Raw genomic sequence first — 16,539 nt, 5'->3', positions numbered from 1 at the left:
TTCATTTTGGATTTCTTTCGTTGAAATGCAAGAGTTGGAATATTTCAGAAGTGTTTTGTTATGCTTTACTTTGTCACAGTTACATTCTATTAATTTTTTCACTTTTATTTTGAATTTCTTTCGCTGGAATACAGAAATTTGAATATCTCATCTGTGTTTTGTTGTTGTATACCCTCTCGCTGTTAAATTTTAGTAATTTTTCGAGGTTTGTTTTCGTTTTCATTTATTGAAATGAACGAGTGGGAATATTCCACTATGGTCTTGTTGTACTTTACCATGTAGCAGGTATATTTTAAATATTTTTAAAGGATCATTCTGGACTTTTTTCGTTGACATGCAACAGTTGTAAGATTTGAGTAGCGTTTTGTCGTGCTTTTTCATATCCAACTTACATTCTTTAGATGTTTCAAACATCATTTTAGTTTTTTTTCTCTGAGAAGCAAGAGGTTGCATATTTCAGTAGTGTTTGGTGAATCTTTACCTATTTACACTCAGTTTCTCAAGATTTTTCAAAGTTCATTTCGGATTTGTTTTGTTGAAATACAGGAGTTGGAGTATCTCAGCAGCGTTTTGTCTTGGTTCATCATGTCACTCTCAAAGTTTTTTGATGTTTCAGACATCATTTTGGATTTCTTTCGTGGAAATGCAAAAGTTGGAATATTTCAGTATTTTTTTGTTATGCTTTACCGTTTTACACTTACAGTCTCTTGATTTTTCGACGTTCATATTGGATTTCTTTCCTTGAAATGCAATAGTTGGAATATTTCAGCAGTGTTTTATCGTGATTTACCTTGTCACAGTTACATTCACTTGATTTTTCAAAGTTTATTTTGAATTTCTTTCGGTGCAATATATCAGTTAGAATAATCCAGTTGTTCTTTCCCTTAGTTGATCTAGTCACATTTTAATTCTCTTGATTTTTTAACGTTGATTTGGATTTTCAATGGTTGAAATGAAAGAGTTTGAATATTTAAGTCTTTCTTAGTTGTGGTTTACCTAAACACATTTACATTCGCTTGACGTTTCAAAATTAATTTTGAATATTTTTTGTTGAAATTCAAGACCTGGAACATTTCAGTAGTATTTTGTTGTTGATTACCTTGTTACAGTTACATTATCTTAATTTGTCAAAGTTCATTTTGGATTTATTTCGTTTAAATGAAAGAGTTGTAATATTTCATTAGTGATTTGTTTTTGTTCACCTAGTCAGAGTTACATTGTCTTGATTTCGCAGAGTTCATTATGGATTTATTTCGATTAAATGCCAGATTTGGAGTCTTTCAGTATTGTTTTATAATGTTTGATATTGTCACAGATACAGTCTCTTGACTTTTCAATGTTCATTTTGGAACTGCTTCGTTGAAATGTAGGAATTGGAATATTTTAGTAGTGTTATGTCGTGTTTTACATTTTCACTGTTACATTCTTTTGATTTTTCAGGGCTCATTTTTGATTACTTTCATTGAAATGCAGGAGTTGGAATATTTAAGTATTTTTTTGTCTTGGTTTACCTTTTCACAGTTACATTCTCTTGATTTTTCAAAGTTCATTTTGAATTTCTTTCATTGAAATGCAAGAGTTGGAATATTTCAGAAGTGTTTTGTTGTGCGTTACCTTGTCAGAAATACATTCTCTTAATTTTCCAACTTTTATTTTGGATTTCTTTCGTCGACAATCAAAAGTTGAATTATTTCATTGGTGTTTTTTTACGGTTTACATTGATGCTGCAAAATTTACAGTATTATTCAACGTTCATTTTGGATTTCTTTCGTCGAATGCAGTAAATGGATTTTGTAAGTAAGGTTTTGTCGAGCGTTACCTTGTCACAGTTACATTCCCTTGAATTTTCGAAGTTCCTTTTTTATTTTTTTTATAGATAAATAGGTAATAGACAATTTCACTTGTGTTTTGTCTGGGTTGACACTATACTACTTACAGTCTCTTAATTTTTCACGGATCATCTTTAATTTATTGTATTGAAATGCATTAATTATAATATGTCAGCTGCTTTTTGCCATAGTTTGTATAGTCACAGTTACATTCTTTTGATTTTTCAATGTTAATTTTTACTTTCAGTGGTTGAAATACAACAGTTAGAATATTTCTGTAGTGTTTAGTTGTGATTTTAAGTATTACATGTACATTCCTATTAAAGTGTCACACCTTTTTTATGATATCTTTCATTACAATTCAGGAGTTGCACTTATTGTGTTGTACTTTTGATTTCTTCACAATCTCACAGTTTCTGTGCCTGTATGTTATATTTGTAGTCTTGATTTATTTTTTAAAAACTCACGATTGTAACTCTCTTGTTAGCGTCGTTATGTTTTAGTCACCTTCCCGTCTACGGTACAAAGTTTTTTCAAGTATCAGGTTTAATTTCTTTTACTGTAATTCATTACTTGTCCTACTTCAAGTTTTCTATTACTGAGTTCGAATTGTCAAAGTTAAATTATCTTGATTTTTGAAAGTTCATTTTACATCTATTTTGTGTAAATGTATGAGTTAAAACATTTCAGTAGTGTTTTATTGTGGTTTAACTTGTCACAGTTACATTCTCTTGATTTTTCGTAGTTCATTTTGGATTTCTTTTCTTGAAATGCGAGATTTGGAATATTTCACTAGTGTTTTGTGGTGGTTCCCTTGCCAAACTTATATTCTCTAGACTTTTCAGAGCTCATTTGAGATTTCTTTCGTTAAAATAAACGAGTTGGAATATTTTAGTAGCGTTTTGTCGTGGTTTACATTGTCATACTTACATTCTCTTGATTTTTCAAAGTTCATTTTGGATTTCTTTCGTTGTAATGCAAGAGTTGGAATATTTCAGTAGTGCATTGGCATTGTTTACCTTTTCGGAATTATAGTCTCTTGACATTTCAAACTGTATTTTGTATATTTTCCACTTATAAACAACATTTGAACTAGTTTAGTAAGGTTTTTCTGAGTTTTAAATCGTCGAAATTACATTCAATTCAACTTTATTTGCTCCTATTTGATCTAATTTATTGATAGTAAAGGGATAGTCTACAGATCACGTTTTTTGTTGGGGCTTACCCTGTCGCACTGAAAGTCTCTTGATTGATCAAAGTTCATCTTGAATTTCTTTCATTGAAATTCAAGTGTTGAAATATTTCAGTAGTTTTTTGCCGTGCTTTACCTTGTCACAGTTACATTCTCTTGATGTTTCAAAGTTCATTTTGGAATTTCTTTCGTTGAAATGTAAGAGTTGGAATATTTCAGTAGTGTTTTGTCGTGGTTTACCTTGTCACAGTTACATTCTCTTGATTTTTCATAGTTTATTTTGAATTTCTTTAGTTGAAATGTAAGAGTTGGAATATTTCATTAGAATTATGATGTGCTTTACCTTGTCAGAGTTACATTCTCTTCATGTTTCAATGTTCATTTTGGATCTCTTTCGCTTAAATGCAAGAGTTAGAACATTTCAGTAGTGTTTTGTGATGGTTTACTTAGTCAAAGTTATATTTTCTTGATTTTTCAAAGTTCATCTTGGATTTCTTTCGTTGCAATGCAAGAGCTGGAATATTTTAGTAGTGTTTTGTTAATATTTACCTTGCCAAAGTTACATTCCTCTTAATTTTTTAAAGCTTATTATGGATTTCTTTTATTGAAATGCAAGAGTTTGAATATATTTCAGTAGTATTTTGTTATGGTTTACCTTCTCAAATTTACAGTCACTTGACTTTTCAAATTCCATTCGGAATATCTTTTGTTGAAACGAAAGAATTGGAATGTTTCAGTAGTGTTTTGTGGTGCTTTACCTAGTCCTAGCTACAATACCCTAATTTTTCAAAATTTCTTTTGAATTTTTTTTACTGAAATGTAAGAGAATGAATATTTTAATAGTTTTTTCTTGGGGTTTACCGGGTTACAGTTGCATTATCTTGATTTTTCAAAGTTAGTTTTATATTTCTATCTCGGAAATTAAAGAGTTTGAGTATTTCACCAGCGTTCTGTAATGGTTTACCTTGTCACAGTTACATTCTCTTGATTTTTCAAAGTTCATTTTGGATTTTTCTTTCTTTGAAATGTATGTTTTTGAATATTTCAGAAGTTTTTTGTCATTTTTAACCTTTTCAAAGCTTCATTCTCAGGTTTTTCACAGTTTATTTTTGGATTTATCTTGTTGAAATGAAAGAGTAGGATTATTTTAATACTGAGTTGTTATGGTTTACCTTGTCATAGTTACATTCTCTTGATTTTTCAAAGTTCATTTTGTATTTCTTTCATTGAAATGCAAGAGTTGGAATATTTCACTAGTGTTTTGTTGTGGTTTACCTTGTCACAGTTACATTCTATTAATTTTTAAAAGATCATTTTGGATTTTTTTCGTTGAAATGTAAGAGTTGGAATATTTCAGTAGTGTTTTGTCCGTGGTTTACCTTGTCACAGTTACATTCTCTTGATTTTTCAAAGTTCATTTTTGATTTCTTTTGTTGAAAAGCAAGAGTTGGAATATTTCAGTAGAGTTTTGACGTGGTTTACCCTGTCACAGTTACAGTCACTTGATTTTTCAATCTTTATTTTGAATTTCTTTCCTTGAAAAACAATAGTTGTATTATACCTGTAGTATTATGGCGTAGTTTAAGTTTGCACAGTGAAACTCTCTTGATTTTTCAAAGATCATTTGGTCTTTCTGTGATAGAAATGTTAGAGTTGGAATATTTCAGTAGTGTTTCGTTGTGGTTTTCTTAATCACAGTTAAATTCGCTTGATTTTTCGAAGCTCATTTTGGATTTTTTTCGCTGAAATATAAGAGTTGTAATATTTCAGTTGTATTATGTCGTGATTTATCTTGTCAGAGTTACATTCTCTTCATTTTTCGAAGTTCATTTTTGATCTCTTTCGCTTAAATGCGAAAGTTGGAACATTTCAGTATTTTTTTCATATGGCTTACCTAGTCACAGTTATAATTTCTTGATTTTTCGAAGTTCATATTGGATTTCTATAGTTGAAATTCAAGAGCTGGAATACTTTAGTAGTGTTTTGTCATGGTTTATCTTTTAAAAGTTACATTCTCTTAATTTTTAAAAATTCATTTTGATTTTCTTTTGTTGAAATGTAAGAGTTGGAATATTTTAGTAGTGTTATGTTGTGGTTTACTTAGTCACAGTTATATTTTCTTGATTTTTCAAAGTTCATTTTGGATTTCTTTCGTTGAAATGCAAGAGCTGGAATATTTCAGTAGTGTTTTGTAGTGGTTTACCTTTTCACAGTTACATTCTCTTGATGTTTCAAAGTTCATTTTGGATTTCTTTTGTTAAAATGCAAGAGTTGGAATATTTCAGTAGTGTTTTTATGTGCTTTACCTTGTCACAGTTACATTCTCTTGATTTTTTAAAGTTTATTTTGGATTTCTTTCGTTGAAATGCATGAGTGTAATGTTTCAGTAGTGTTTTGCTATGGTTTATCTTGTGACAGTTACATTCTCTTGATGTTTCAAAGTTCATTTTGGATTTCTTTCGTTGAAATGCGAGATCTGGAATGTTTCAGTACTGTTTTGTAATGGTTTACCCTGTCAGTGTTACATTCTGTAGATGTTTCAAGGTTCATTTTGGATTTTTTTTGTTAAAATTCGAGAGTTGGAATATTTCGGTAGTTTTTTGTCGTCGTTTAGCTTGTTACGCTTACATTCTCTTGATTTTTCAAAGTTCATTTTTTTTTTAGATAGATAGATAGTGATATATTTAATTAACAAAAAGTTTAAATACAAAAATCAATATTATTCACCCAAAACCAAACGGTTGACGTGGGGTGAAACAGGTAAAAAAAATATAATACATACATGTAACATCATTCAAATACACTATAATAAGAAAGAAAGATAAAAAGAGAGAAAAGAAAAGAAAGAAAAAAATAAATAAAGAATAATAATTAATAGTACAGGGACAGCAACTACATACCATATTCATGTTGTGGGGTCGCACTCACAAACCAACAAGCAATTACAATTTAATTTAAGTTAAATCAAGTCACCGCCAAAACAAACAAAACTAGAATTCATACTTACTTAATAATTTTTCTTTCAATTTTGCTTTAAAACCACTAAAATTTTCGAGTTTCTTCATATCATTATCTAAATTATTCCATAAATTTATACCCTTTATAACAAAAGAAAACGTGGACCTGGCAGACACTATAGGTGGAGCATAATAATCATTTTTACCCCTAGTATTTTGGTTACGTATATTCCATCGGCTGTAAAACCAACCGTTAAAGCACTCCGGCAGCTGCTTCACATTGTATCTATACATAAACACTAATATATAAAAATGATGAAAACCCGCCGCTGGCAATTTCCTAATATCCCCATAGACTTCTCGAACCGATTCTCTTTCTGATTTTCCTGATAATACTTTAATAGACTTGTTTTGGATAATTCACACAGGACTAACATTTGAAGAAAATGTACCCATGTATACAGAAGAACAATACAAAATATAGGGATGGATTAATGAACAATAGAGAAGCCTAGGTATAATTATTGGAAACATATATTTAAGTTTACGAATCATCCCCAAATTACGTGATAGAATCCGGGATAAAGTTTCAATATGGGATCGGAAACTGAGAGTCTCATCTATAATAATGCCAAGATACTTTACTGTCTTTTGGCGAACAATCATACCATCTTCATATGCTATATGTTGTATCCATGGATAATAATTCGATGTCCTCAAAAATATAAGAAAATCACTCTTAGAGGAGTTCACCTTTAGCTGATTCACTCTCAGCCATCTTGAAACCTCATTTAGCGATTCTCGTACACTCTCTAGGAGCAATCTCTCTGACTTTGCAATCACCACTAAAGCAGTATCATCAGCAAACATAGGCACTGTAGCCGTGCTATTCTTTTTGACAATCTCACTCATTCTTGTTTCCAGCTTACTAACAGTCTGTGGAAGATCATTAAAAAAAATTAAAAATAATAAGGGTCCAAGTACCGAACCCTGTGGAACTCCACACTCAATACAATTTTCAGGGGAACCCATATTACCAATTTGAACATATTGTTTTCTACAAGACAAAAAAGAACGTAAAAACGAAAGAGCTGAACCCCTAATCCCATAAATTTCACACTTCATTAACAGAATATCATGACTGACCGTATCAAAAGCCTTTACAATATCTATAAATACAGTTGCCACTTTATACCCATTATCCAGCGCCATATTAATAATGCTAGTCAAATATATATTTGCTTGCTCAGTAGTACGATCTTGACGGAATCCAAATTGTGTAGGAGTAAATATTCTCTGGTCGTCCAGATATTGATAAATTCTGACCGAAAAGCATTTTTCTAGTATCCTAAACATAATGGGTAAAATCTTAATTGGTATATAATTTTCAACATCACCAGTATTCCCTCCTTTTTGTATTGGTATTACTTTCGCTGAATTAAATAAACTCGGAAACACTCCCTCTTTTAGACACTGATTAATTAATTAAACAAAATTTTGAGCAATCACATTCCAAAGTATTTTTATTACTCTGATTGAAAAAATATTAGAGTCAGAATTGGTAGCTTTAATACCATGAAAAATTTTTCGAACTTCAGATTATTTAACTTGTAGTATATTTAAAGATATTTCAATCTCATTTTTACATTAATTTTTGAATGGTTGGTTACGTGGTTTGACTATACTCGACTCTTTCACTCTCCATTCAACTGTCAAAAAATGGTTAGCAAATTCTTCACAAATTTCCTCTGGATTTTTAAGACTGGTTCCATCTTTACGGAATATTTGCTGAGGGATTCCTCCAGATGATTGTCCTAAATTACTTCTTATCACATTCCAAGTTTTCAACGGATTTCCAGGTGCTTTTTCAAATTCCATTTTATAATAATTTTGTCTAGCCCTTCCCAGGAGTTTGTTTAGGGCATTATGATGACTTTCATAAATTCACTAATTTATACCGCACGGATGACATACCTTTTTCACATGTAAATTTTTATTCTTATTTATTAATCTAAATAAACTCGGACTAATCCAAGGCTTTTTTGAAGGTTTTTTTCCATTGTTTTAAATATTCTTAGAGCATTTTCCAGGGATTGCTTAATTATTTGGTAAAAGACTCTGAACTTAGAGTCAATATCTGCAGAGACTGAAAACTCTGTATTCCAATCCTTATTGGCTAGCTCATTTCTACATTTCAGAAATGCATCTTTATCGAGTAATATCCTCAGCTTGAGACTGCTCATCTTTGTGGAGTTTTTATTATCAACGCATACCGAGTAACTTGCAAATACACCAAAATGATCAGAAGTATCACTTATAAGAACACTTGGACTACCTAACATATAATTTGAAAATATATTATCCAGACATTTCGATGACGTCCTCATAACACGAGTACTAATATTAATAGCAGGGATATAACCAAATGAAATCATCAAGTTTAAAAATCGGTCTGTAATTGATCCATTATCCAATAGATCAATGTTAAAATCTCCCATTATAAAAATACGACTTTGATGTGGGATCTTTTCCAATTGTTCTTCAAATAATTCATAAGAATCAATGAGAGATCCTGGAGATGGCCTATATACAATCATAACACAACACCAACATCCAGACAGCTCTAACTACAAAATAAAAGGCTAAAAAAACATTTCTTTATATATATTAAAATATCCTCTGGGACACTTGCCCGTATATCAGAACGTATATACGCTGCAAGTCAACCGTGTTGGCGAAGTTGACGATTTTTTGTGTAAGCATTATAACCTGAAATATGTAAAAGTTCCGAATTTTAATCATTTAACCAAGTTTCAGTCAGTCCAATTACCTGAAAAAGAGATAAACTAGAAATTTCATTTATAAAATCTAAACTTGAATTCAATCCTTGGCAATTCAAATGGAACACATTAAATCTATCCGAAACATTACTACATGCCATCTGCATTTGGGTTACAAATAAATATTTAGAATCTTCAAACTCCAACCTATAATAACCACCAGGCCGACAACTTCCGTCAAAAACTTTATTATACTTGCTTTCAAAATTTACCTTACTATTTTCCAGCCCCAATACGTTAATTTGTCCTGGAGGAGACTCCAATCTTTCATCCAACATCAAAGCCAAATGGACAAATTTGAGTACGACTCCACAGGGGACACGATTCAATACATTCTAAATATAAATTTATTACATGCTGCTCAAAAACAATAATAACACCAATAATAATAATGGTATAAAAAAATAACAACAGCAAAAAAAAAAAAAAAAAAAAAACAACAACAACAACAATGACTCAAAAGGGTACACCTTGCATATTGGGTTCCTTCTCATATTTACATTTATTCTACGCTACAAACAATCAACTATGAAGTGTATGAACCATCAACTATGAACTCCTTCCATTTCTCGCCAAAATTTATTTTAATCCCCAATTAATAACCTGGTACATCTTAATCAATTGTAATATGAGTTTGAACAATTGTTTTTCCTCGTAAGCTTCACTAATTGCAGCTATGTTGGTTATAAAATGATTGATTATTTGGTGCATAATCAAGTTCAGGAATCAAATCGTCTGGTGGGTCTTTATCACGTGTTCCTTTGGGGCGATTGAAAAGTAACACAGACGGAAAAGTTTTCAAGATCCAAGCATCAATTCCGAGTTTGTGTAGTTTCACCCTTTTGATCAACAAATAATTACTTGCCTTGCAAACTTCAGCTGGGACATCATCACTGAGGTAAATATCAAGGAGCAACAATACTGCTTTACCATTTAATTTCTAGCCATTTTTTAAAATATAAATTTTAGATTTCTTGTCAGATACTTCAACACGAATAAATTACTGTTGCTCACTTATTTGGGTTATCTTGAATGGTGGGACTGGAGACCTTTTGTGTCCTTTCGTAAGAATACTTTTGAAGATATCCTTCTTATTTTTTTCAGATTCACAAGAGACATTCCATACAACAATATTCTTTCCCAGTTTATCAAACTCCAGCCTGGCCAATCTCATACTCAAATTATCTGACTCTTTATTATGAGCTACACATTCATCATAAATTATTTTTACTTGATTCCTTAGAGATTCTTCGATTTGCTAAAGCTGCCTCACACGCTCATCATTTTCAGTTAGCTGCCGTGCAAATCCCGCATGTGGTATCTCTACATTTGCCACTTTATCTTCAAGTCCCTTAATCCTATTTTCTAAAGAATCTAGTTTTTTTCCATTTTCTTTTACCAAACTTATTACAGAATTTCGACTCTCCAGAACTGCTGAAATCGTGAATTTATTTTTAGAATCAGTGCTACTAGCAGTAACGTTGAGATCATATTCCCCTTCTCCCCTCCAAGTGTGTTCTGTATCATCACCAATATTACGAGGTTGCTTTCTTTTATGTCCCATGATTATTTCCAGACAACAAAATTAAATTTAATTATCTGCTTACCTCATTAAGGACAATTTTTTTTATTCACATGAGTCCATTACGTGCAATTTGCTAAGCCACCGTTAATTTGGGCACGGCTTTCACCCCTCTTCATAAAAACTGCTCCAAATAATCCAAATTTCAAATAGAAAAAAAACAATCGAAAGTGCCACTTAGAAAATCGTAAATCCACTTGTCATCAACACTAGGCACCCCAAGCAAGGGCTTAATCAATCAAACGCATAGTCGCAATCAGTATGTTAACAGCTGGAAGTGTGCACATGTGAAATGTCAAGTTCGAATAAATTCCAATAACTTTCACAATATAATTTAAATTCCGTCAACTTATAATCCTTAGTTTCCGTTATATATTTAATCTGCTTTAGATGTTCACCTGATAGCAACTGGATAGCAACTGAGAATTTTGGATTTCTTTCGTTTAAATGCAAGAGTTGGAATATTTCAGTAGTGTTTTGTCGTGGTTTACCTTCTCACACTTACATTCTCTTGATTTTTCAATGTTCAGTTTAGATTTCTTTCGTTGAAATGCAAGAGTTGAAATATTTAAGTTGTTTTTTGTAATGGTTCACCTTATCACTGCTACTTTCTCTTGATTTTTCAAAGTTCATTTTTGAATTTCTCTTGTTGAAATGCAATGCAAAAGTTGCAATATTCAGTTGTTTGTTGTTTTTGTTTACCATTTCGCATCTACATTTTCTGGATTTTCAATGCTGGTTTCTTATATTCTAGTTTTAAAAAGAAAGAGTCTGAATATATCAGTTGTGTTTTGTCTCGGTTTACCTTGTCGCACTTAAATTCCCTTGATCTTTCAAAATTCATTTTGGATTTCTTTCGATGAAAGGCAAGAGTTGTAATATTTAAACAGTGTTTTGTTGTGCTTTAACTAATCACAGTTACAGTGTCTTAATTTTGAAATGTTCCTTTTTGATTAATGTTGTTTAAATGGTAGAGTTGGAATGTTTCTGTTGTTTTTTGTCTTGGTTAAACTATAAACTATTAAATTCTACAGGCTTTTCAATTTTAATCTTGGATTAATTCCGTTTAGAATAAAGAGACTTAATATTTCATTAGTGTTTTCAGTAGGGTTTTTCTTGTCAATTGTAAATTACATTGATTTTTAATATTTCGTTTTTTATTTTTTTCATAGATAAACAGGTAATAGACAATGTCACTAGTGTTTTGTCTGTGTTTACACTATAAGACTTACAATCTATTGATTTTTCAATGATCATCTTGATTTTCTTGCATTGAAATGCATCAATTGGAATATTTCAGCTGCTTTTTGCTGTGCTTTATCTTGTCACAGTTTCATTATCTTGATTTTTTAAAATTTGTTTTGAATTTTTTTCGTTGAAATGTAAGAGTTGAAATATGTCAGTAGGGTTTTGTCGTAGTTTAACGTGTCACATTTACATTTTCTTGATTTTTTAAAGTTTATTTTGAATTTCTTTCGTTGAAATGCAAGAGTTGGAATATATCAGTAGTGTTTTGTCGTGGTTTACCTGGTCGCAGTTACATTCTGTACATTTGTTAAAAGTCATTTGGATTCCTTTCCTTGAAAGGAAAGACTTGGATTATTTCAGTTTCCTTCTGAGGTGGTTTAGCTTGTCAGAGTTACTTTTTCTTTATTTTTCTAAGTTCACTTGGTATTTCTTTTATTGATATAAAAGAGTTGTAATTTTTCAGTAGTTTTCTGTTATGGTTTACTTTGTCACAGTTACATTCTCTTGACTTTTCAAAGTTCATTTTGGATTTCTTTCGTTGAAATACAAGAGTTAGAATATTTAAGTAGTGTTTTGTCTGTGGTTCACCTTATCAAACTTACATTCGCTAGATTTTTCATAGTTCATTTTGATTTCTTTCGTTGAAGTACAAGAGTTGGAATATTTCAGTAGTGTTGTCTCGTGGTTTACCTTGTTAAAGTTACATTCTCTTGATTTTTCAAATTTCATTTTTGATTTCTTTCATTAAAATGTAAGAATTGGAATATTTCATTAGTGTATTGTCGCGGTTTACCTTGTCACAGTTAACTTCTCTTGATTTTCAAATTTCATTTTTGGATTATTTTTGTAGAAATGCAAGACTTAGAATATTTCTATAATATGTCGCCTTGATATACCTACTCGGAGTTAAATTATATTAATTTGTATAAGTTTATTTTGGATTTTGTTTGTTGAAAAGCAAGAGTTGGAATATTTTACTAGTTTTGTCTAGTTGTTTACCTTATCACACTTACATTATCTTGATGTTTCAAAGATCAATTTGTAATTCTTTCGTTGAAATTTAAGAGTTGGAATATTTCGTTAGTGGTTTTCTATGGTTTACCTGATCACAGTTACGTTCTCTAGATGTTACAATGTTCATTTTAAATTTCTTTCGTTGAAATTCAACAGTTGGATTATTTCAGTAGCTTTTTATCGAGTTTTTCAATAACGAAGTTAAATTAACTAGATTTTTCAAAATTCATTTAAGATTTCTTTAGCTGAAATGCAACAGTGGGAATATTTCGTTAGCGGCATGTCGTGTTTTACCTTATCATAGTTAAATTCACTAGATTTTTGAGTGCTCATTTTGGATTTCTTTCGTTGAAATGCAATAATTAGAATATTTTAGTAGCGTTATGTCATGGTTTAGCATTAAACAGTTACAATCACAAGATGTTTCAAAGATCAGTTTGGATTTCCGTCGTCGAACTGTAAGATCTGGAAGATTTAAGTTGCGTGTGTTTGTAGTTTACTCAGTTATAGCCACTGCCTTTTAATTCTTCAAAGCTCATTTGGATTTTTATTCGTTGAAATGCATGAGTTAAAATATTTCAGTAATATTTTTTAGTGGTTTAGCATGTCACAGTTACATTTTATAGATTGTTCAAAGTTCATTTTGGATTTTTTTCCTTGAATTGCAAGAGTTGGAATATTTCAGTAGTGTTTTGTTGTGCGTTTACCTTGTCAGAGTTGCATTCTCTAGATGTTTCAAAGTTCATTCTGTATTTCTTTCGTTGAAATGTAAGAGTTGGAATATTTCAGTTGTCTAATATTTTGGTTTACCTTGTGGGCATTACATTCTCCTGATTTTTCAAAGTTCATTTTGGATCTCTTTCGTTTAAATGCGAGAGTTAGAATATTTCAGTAGTGTTTTCTTGTGGTTCAATTAGTCACAGTTACATTCTCTTGATTTCTCAGAGTTCATTATGGATTTCTTTCGTTGAAATGCAAGACTTGGAATATTTCAGTAGTTTCTTGTAATGGTTTACCTTATCAGACTTAAATTCTCTTAATTTTCAAAGTTCATTTTGGATTTCTTTCGTTGAAACGCAAGAGTTAGAATATTTCATTTGTGTTTTGTCATGGTTTACCAAGTCATAGTTACATTATAATTATGTTTCACTTATTATTTTGGATTTCTTTTATTGAAATTCAAGTTATCACATAATTGCTGTGGACTTTTTCATTTTATACGTTATGACAGTTAACGTCACTTTTGTTTTAATAGTTCAGTTTGGATTTTTTTTTTCATTGGAATGTAAAATTTTTGATACTTAAATCTTATTTTGGTACTCTTGACAGTGCTAAAGTTTAAGTCTATTGTTTGTTAAATGTTAGTATATGTTGGCTCACTTTGTAATATGTTATACTGACAATTTCGCTTCTGTATTTTCAGTATGTGCCGTCTCATGTTGCTAGTCTATTTATTTACATATCTTCATGTTGGATTTCTTTCATAGACATTCAATTGTTGCACTAATACCTAAGTTTTCTGTCGTGGTTTAACCTTTCACAATTAAATTAGATTGATGTTTCAATGTTCATTTTGAATATCATCCTTTGAAATGTCAGATTTATAATATTTCAATAGTGTTTTGGCTTGGGTTACTTATTCGCAGTTACATTCTCTTGTTATTTAAAAGTTCATTTGGAATTTATTTCTTTGAAATTCAAGAGTTGGAATATTTCAGTAGTGTTTTGTCGTGCGGTTACCTTGTCACAGTTACATTCTCTTCATTTTTCAAAGTTTATTATGAAATTTTTTCGTTGAAATGCAAGAGTTGGAATATTTCAGTTGGGTTTTTTTATGGTTTACCTTGTCACAGTTACATTCTCTTGATCTTTCAAAGTTCATTTTAGATCTATTTCTTTTAAACACAAGAGTTAGAACATTTAAGTAGTTTTTTGTGATGGTTTACTTTGTCAGAGTTATATTCTCTTGATTTTTCAAGGTTCATTTTTGATTTATTTCCTTTCAATTTAAGAGTTTGAATAATTTAGTAGTTTTATGTTGTTATTTACCTAGTCACAGTTACATTCTTTTAATTTTTCAACGTTCATTTTTGGATTGCTTTCATAGAAAAACGAGAGTAGGAATATTTCAGAAGTGTTTTGTTGTGGTTTACCTTGTCACAGTTACATTCTCTTGATTTTTCAAAGTTTATTTTTGGAATTCTTTCGTAGAAATGCAAGATTTGGAATATTTCAGTAGTGTTTTTTTCTGGTTTACCTAGTCAAAGTTACATTCTCTTGATTTTTCATAATTTATTTTGGAGTTCCTTCGTTGAAAAGTATGATTTACAATATTTGGCTTGTGTCTTGTTATGGATTTCTTAATCGCTGTCACGAGCTCTGGATTTTTCAACGTACATTTTGTAGGACCGTCGAAGTAGTGAAAGGGCTGGAATATTTCAGTAGTGTTTTGTTGTGGTCTACCGTGTAGCAATAGCATCCAAACGACTTTTCAATGTTTATTTTGAAGTTCATCCGTTGTAATGCATCTGTTGGAATAGTCCAAATTAGCTGGGACATGCTTTTCCTAGCCGCAGCTACTTTTTCTTATTTTTTCGATGCTCATTTTGAATTTTAACCGTTAAAAATCAAGTGGTGAAATATTTAAGTAGAGGTACGTCGTGTTTTACCATGTCACAGTTACATTCTTCTTATGTTTTAAACTTCATTTTAGATTTTTTTCGTGGAAAAGCAAGTGTTTGAATATTTCAGTAGTGTCTTGTTATGGTTTACAATATTACTGTCAAATTCATAAGATTTTTCAAAGCTTATTTTGGATTTCTTTTTTTGGAATGAAAGAGTTAGAATATTTCAATAGTGTTTTGTCATTGTTTACATTATCAGACCTGCAATATATAGATGTTTCAATCTTCATTTTGGATTTCTTTAGCGGAAATGAAAGACTTGAAATATTTTAGTAGTCTCTGGTTATACTCTCCCTTGATAAAGTTAACTTCATAAGTTTTTTCAACCTTCATTATTGATTTGTTCCGATGAAATTACTAAGTTGGAAGATTGCAATAGCGTTTTTGTCGTGCTATACATTGTCACACTTAGAATCTTATGATGTTTCAAACATGATTTTAGATTTATTCTTCGGACAAGCAAGAGTTGGAATATTTCAGTAGCGCCTGGTAATGCTTTACCGTGTCTCACCTACGTTGTCTAGCTTTTTTAAACGTCATTGGGGTTTTCTTTTCTTGAAATGTATCAGTCGGAAGATTTCAGTATAGTTTTGTCGTTGTATTTCTTATCACACCGACACTCTCATGATTTTAAATGATCCCTTGGATTCACCTTCATTAAAATCTATAAGACGGAATGTTTCATAAGGGTATTGTTATGGTTTAAGTTATCAAAATTACAACATATTGATTTTTAAAAGAGCTTTTGGTATTTATTTTGATGAAGTGCAAGAGTTGGAATATTTCAGTAGTGTTTTGTTATGGTTTACATTGTCACCGTTACATTCTATTGACTTATCAAAGTTCATTTCGGATTTTTTTCGTTGAAATGCAGGAGTTAGAATATTTCTGTAGTGTTTGGTCGTGCTTTACCTCGTCGCAGTTACATTTCCATAATGTTTCAAAGTTCATTTTGATTTTCCTTTGGTGAAATGCATCGGTTGGTTTATTTCAATTATGTGTTGATATGCTTTACTTTCGAACAGTTACATTCTCTTGATTTTTCAAACATTATTTAAGATGTTTATACATGAAATGGAAGAGTTGGAATATTTCAATAGGGTTTTGTTATGCTTTACCTTGTCACAGTTACATTCTCTTGATTTTTCAAAGTTCATTTTGGATTTCTTTCGTTGAAATGCAAGAGTTGGAAT

Source organism: Artemia sp. Qi Xiang Cuo, chromosome 3 (assembly GCF_049724085.1).
Source record: "Artemia sp. Qi Xiang Cuo chromosome 3, ASM4972408v1, whole genome shotgun sequence".
Taxonomy (NCBI): Eukaryota; Metazoa; Arthropoda; class Branchiopoda; order Anostraca; family Artemiidae; genus Artemia; species Artemia sp. Qi Xiang Cuo.
The sequence above is the reverse complement of the archived record's forward strand: the minus strand, read 5'-3'. Positions refer to the sequence as shown.